Source organism: Cricetulus griseus, chromosome X (assembly GCF_003668045.3).
Source record: "Cricetulus griseus strain 17A/GY chromosome X, alternate assembly CriGri-PICRH-1.0, whole genome shotgun sequence".
NCBI classification, from domain to species: Eukaryota; Metazoa; Chordata; class Mammalia; order Rodentia; family Cricetidae; genus Cricetulus; species Cricetulus griseus.
The window spans coordinates 21,197,598-21,203,948 of record NC_048604.1 but is presented as its reverse complement, the minus strand read 5'-3'; positions in this window follow the sequence as shown (position 1 = coordinate 21,203,948).

Genomic DNA, 6,351 nt, shown 5'->3' with positions numbered 1-6,351 from the left:
GTTGGCCTGAAAAAGGGAAAGCATATCGACCCCAGATGCTCTTTGGGAGGACAGTACAGGACTAATCCAGCCCCCTGATCATGGATGCCAATGGGGAGGCCCCTGCACTCCTGGGAGCCTCTGGAGGTGGACTGGTGTTTTGCCCTGGTGGGTGGGAGGGACTTCGAGAGCCCATCCCACTTGAAGGGATTCGCTCTGTCTCTGAACACATGGGGAGGGGCCTAGGCCCAGCACAGGAAGATTTGGTGGACTTGGTGGAGCCCTGGTTGGGGGCCCTACCCTGCCTGGGGAGTGGCGGGTGGATGGGGTGGGGGGTAGGTTGGAGGTGGGGGAGAAGGAATGGGGGTGGGGGAGGGAGAGGGAGAGGGAAAGTACATGTGAAAATATTAATAATTTAATTAAAAAAATATCCAGGAAAAAAAAACAATATACCAAAAAAAAAAGTTGACAATATTTACCTGCCTTTTTTCTTGTCATTTTCACACTGATACTTTCATTCTTCCCAAAATATTTTATATATTTTTGATTGTTGTACTTTGTGACAAGTTTATACCTCATATTATGTGAATCTCTGTACTGATTTTTTGTAATGTATAATTTAATCTATTTATATACATTTACATAAAAATGTTGGACCTTCAAAAAAAAAAATGGGACCTCCTGAAATTGAGAAGTTCTGTAGGGCAAAGGACACAGTCAGTAAGACAAAACAACAGCCAACAGAATGGGAAAAGATATTCACCAACCCCACATCTGACAGAGGGCTGATCTCCAAAATATACAATGAAATCAAGAAGCTAACCACCAAAACACCAAACAATGAAATTAAAAAGTGGGTGCAGAACTAAATAGAGAATTCTCAACAGAGGAATCTGAAATGGTTGAAAGACACTTAAGAAAGTGCTCAAAATCCTTGGCCATCAGAGAAATGCAACTCAAAACAACTCTGAGATACCACCTCACACCTGTCAGAATGGCTAAAATCAAAAACACCAATGACAATCTATGCTGGAGAGGATGTGGAGAAAAAGGAACACTCCTCCATTGCTGGTGGGAGTGCGAACTTGTAAGACCACTCTGGAAATCAGTATGGCAGTTGCTCAGAAAAATGGGAATCAGTCTACCTCAAGATCCAGCAATTCCTCTCTTGGGCATATACCCAAATAATGCACGTTCATACAACAAGGACATCTGTTCAACCATGTTCATAGCAGCATTGTTTGTAATAGCCAGAACCTGGAAGCAACCTAGATTCCCCTCAATGGAAGAATGGATAGAGAAAATGTAGTACATTTATACAATGGAGTACTACTCAGCAGAAAAAAGCAATGGAATCTTGAAATTCGCAGGCAAATGGATAGAACTAGAAGAAACCATTCTGAGTGAGGTAACCCAGTCACAAAAAGACAAACATGGTATGTACTCACTCATATATGAATTTTAAACATAGAGCAAAGGATTACCAGCCTACAGTCCTCTTCACCAAAGGAACTAGGAAACAAGAAGGACTCTAAGGGAAAAAATGCATGGACCCCAGGAATGGAAAGGGGCAGGAATTCCTGATCTAATTGGGAGCATGAGGGTAGGGGAGAGGGAACTGCCAGAATGAGAGGAGAGGAGGAAATAGAGGAGCAGAAATATTGAGTTGAGGGAAGAATAGAGAGAGCAGGATGAGAAATACCATATTAGAGGGAGCCGTTATAGGTCCGAGGAGAGATCTGGCACTAGGGAGATTTCCAGAGACCTACAAGGATGACACGAACTGACATTCCAGACCATGGTGGAGAGGATAACCTAAACGCCCTTCCCCTAAAATGAGATTGATGACTACTTTTTATGCCATCCTAGAGCCCTCATCCAGTGGCTGATGGAAGCAGAGGCAAACACCCACAGATATACACTGAACTGAACTCTGGAACCTAGTTGCAGAGAGGGAGGAATGAAGATCAAAGGGGTTGGCACCAGGGTGGTGAAACCCACACAAACAGCTGGCCTGAACAAGGGGGAGCACATGGACCCCAGACTGCTGTCTGGGAGGCCAGCATGAGACTGATCCAGACCCCTGAACATGGATGTCAATTAGGAGGCCTCTGCACTCTAGGGGGGCCCTGGTAGTGGATTAGTATTTTTCCCTGGTGTAAGAAGGGACGTTGAGAGCCCATCCCACATGAAGGGATGCAATCTTGGCCTGGACACATGGGGTAGGGCCTAGGCCCGGCCTAGGATGATGTGGTGGACTTTGGGGAGCCCCCGTTGAGGGCCCTACCCTGCCTGGGGAGTGGAGGGTGGATGGGGTGGGGGGTAGGTCGGGGTGGGGAGGAGGGGTGGGAGTGAGGGAGGGAGAGGGAGAAGGGATTGATATGTGAAACAAGCTTGTTCCTAATTTGAAGTAATAAAAAAAATTAAAAAAAAAAGAAGTCAGGTGTGATTCTAATAGGTCTGCCTTTATACGTTACTTGGTCTTTTTCCTTGCAGCTTTTAATATTCTTTCTTTATTCTGTACATCTAGCGTTTGGATTATTATGTACCAAGGGAACTTTCTTTTCTAGCCCAATCTATCTGGTGCTCTGTATGCTTCTTGTATCTTTATAAACATCCCCTTCTTTAGGTTAGGAAAAATGTATTCTATGATTTATTTGAAGATATTTCCTGGACCTTTCAGCTGGGAATCTTCTCCTTTTTTCTATTCCTATTATTCTTAGGTTTTGTCTTTTCATAGTGTCCCAGGTTTGCTGGATGTTTTGTGTTTTCGCATTTTCTTTGAGCAATGTATCCATTTCTTCAGTCAGATCTTCCACACCTGACATTAGCTCTTTTAGCTCTTATATTCTGGTGGTGAAGCTTTCCTCAGTAGTTCCACTTCAAAATTCTAAATTTTCATTTCCAGAATTCCCTCAGTTTAAGTTTTATTTATTGATTCTATTCCCATTTTCAGGTCTTGAACAGTTTTCTTCATTTCATTTCACTGTGTTTTCTTGGATTTCTTTAAGGGATGTATTCACTTCCTCTTTAATAACTTCTGTCATAGTCATAAAGACTGTTCTAAGGTCTTTTTCTTGTGCGTCAGCTATGTTGGAATATTAAGGGCCTGCTATGGTAGGGTTGTTGGGCTCTAGCAAAGACAAATTGTATTGGCTGTTATTGATTGTGTTTTCACTCTGGTATCAAGGCTTCTGGGGTTAGAATGATTGTAGGTCTAGGTTCTGATATCTGGTTTTGTGTTTTTGTTGGGTGGGTGTTTTGTTCCTTGGTTTCTGTTTCCTCTCTGGATTTTTAGAAGAATGTAATGGCTGTGTGTTTCCAGGTAGGAAGTTTTCGGTGGACATGATAGGTGTGGCCCAAGGGGGGCTCCAGTTAAAATGTGTTTCAGGGTATTGAAGCTGGGTGGTGGTGTGCAAACCTTTAATAAAGCACTTAGGAAGCAGAGGCAGGTGGATCTCAGAGAGAGAGGCGGGGGGAATATCTCAGCTTCCTGTTTCCATGCATGCCACTTTGTGCCATGCATCCCTGCTAGGATAGGTCCTTTATTCTTCTGGAACCATAAGCCAAAATAAACAATTTCTTCTCTAAGTCACGTCTGACCATGGTATTTTATCACACCAACATAAAGTTGACTAATATAACACTCAAACTATAAAAGTACAAGACTGAATTTTTAGTCTCACTCCACAATTGCCTCTACCCATTCCCTCACTAGTCTTCTGCAGCTCACAGTAAGTAGCCTACTACCCAGTCACTTGATGAACCCAGTCAGTATTTTTGGCTTAATCTTTCTCTTTCTCCCCACATTCTTCTGATAGGTCCATCAACGACTCTGTCTTCACAGCAGTTACCTTATTCCAAAACATCACCTTCTCTCTGGCTGCATAATAGCTTCCTGGCTGCTCTCTGATCCTTTTCTTCCTTTCTTTTTTATTTTTATTTTTGTTTGGTTTGGTTTTTCAAGACGGGGGTTTCTCTCTGTAACAGAGCCCTCCCTGCCTGTTCTGGAACTTGCTTTATAGACTGTCCTCAAAGATCTGCCTGCTTCTGCCTCTCGAGTTCTGGAATTAAAGGCGTGTGCCCAGCTTTGTTTCTGCTTCTGTTCCTGCCCATATCCAAACCATTCTCCACACAGCAGGTAAATGATATTTATAAAACTCAAAAAAAAATCACTCTCCTACATAGCTGCATATTTGCGACCCATTTTACTTGGAGTAAAATTCAAATTCTTTCATTATCTATTAAGTCCTGCCTGTTATTACCCTCTTATTCACAGGGATGCAGCTACACCGGCCTTCTATTTATAAAATATAGTAAGGTCTCCCTGACCCTGAGTGACTGTGTGTACATTATTGATTCTGCCCTGAACATTCTTCCCCATTCTTTGCAAAACTGCTTCTTTCTCATCCTTTAGGTTTTAGTGACAATATGGCATTGGTATTCCTATAATCCCACATTAGAGGGATGGAAGGGTCAGGCATATTGGCACATGCCTTTAATCCCAGAACTCAGGAGGCATAGGCAAGTGGATCTCTGAGTTTGAGGCCAGCCTGGTCTACAGAACAAGTTTCAGGATAGTCAGAGCTACACAGAGAAACTGGTTCTCAAAAAAGGAACAAAAAGTCAATGTTTTCTAAAATGCTCTTATTCATATTGTATATAAAATATCTATCTATAAAAACATAATTTGAAGTGTCTTAGGCAGGTGGCAAGTAATACAAAAAGGATAGAGTAAACTTGCACTTTATTTTTATCTCCTTAATAATAGCCTCTTTGCATCTTTTAAGTACATAATTGGATGGAGAGACTAGCAACTGAAAAACTGGTTGAAACAATTGCCATTATTATAGCTAATTATTGAGCCTTTGATGTATGACCGGCTACTCTAAGTGTTTTTTATGTATTTGACTGTTTCATGTACATGTTAATTCATTTAGTTTTCACAACTACCTAATGTAGCATTATCCTTATATTTTGAGAAGTAGTCTCATGTAACTCAGGCTGACCCACTATACCGGCAAGGATGAGCTTCAACTCCTGGTCTTCACACCTCTACTTTCCAAATGCGACAATTATGGGCATGTTCCTCAGACGCCTGCCTGGTCTTATTATCCCCATTTTAAAGATAACAAAACAAAGACACAGAGGGTCTAAATGACTTAAGGAGTACAAATCTTGGACCAAGATCAGGAGGTAAAGGTGCTTGCCCCCAAGCCTGACAACCTGATTTCAACCCTTGGAAGGAGATCAGACTCCCACAAATTGCCCTTTGACTTTCACATCCAATATGTTATGAGTACCCCTAGCAGACACAAAATAAATTTTAAATATGTAAAAAAGTAATTACCAAGTTAATAAGCGACAGAACCATTTCAAACACAAATAATTTAGCTTCAGAACTCATATTCAAAATGTTCAATAGTCCCCTTTTCTATAAGATTACTGCAATACCACAGATCTGAAATTACAAGAATCTAAGCTAATATAAAGACAATAATGACAGAAAATGTGGAGATAATTGAGAGAATCAGGAAGTAAATGTGACGGGGTTGAAATAACCATGGATTAGTGAGTCTAAGATGACTCTCAAACATCTGACTTGATTGGATAGTTTATTGACCAATTATGGAAATGAAGAATAGAAGAGAATTCTTGTGGGAAAGGCAAAATCACTGGTTATTTCTATTGTGCTTTTGGGAATAAAAAAGGCAACCAGAGATACTGCTTTATAGTTTAAGAAAGACATCTAAGCTACAAGTATACACTTCGGAATTCACATATTAGTTTTAAAAGCAAGTTACCCCACGATGAACATATGGAACAAACAAAGAGGGCTTAGAGTAGAATTCTAGGGAACACCATCATTTAGGGAATAAGTATATAGAAGTATTCAGCAGAGAAAATTGAAGATCATCATAGAGCTAAGATATCAGGAAAAAATAGTCAGGGAACTCTGGGGTAGAGTTTTAACAACATTAAAATTGCACTAAAGCCCACTGGAAAATAGTGTCTATGAAGCCATAGAATATATCTGTTTTATTCACTATTATATCAACAACTCCTAAAAGCCTAGCACATACTCAATGGTCTAAAAAGAATTTACTGAATGAATAATGATAAACAAAAACAGCTATCAAATCCCATATCAAATTCTGGGAAGACAAAGACTAAGAAGTATTATTTTACTTAAGAATTTTAGAGTGCCACTGATCATAAGAAATTTCAGTGGAATCGTTGAGAAAATGTAATGGAAATGACCTAAAAGAAATGACAAGAATATGTTCATGCAAGAAGTCTCAGGCTGGCAATGTAGCTCAGTGGACAAAAGCATTTCACCTCAAGCCTTGCAACCTGAATTTAATTCCCTGA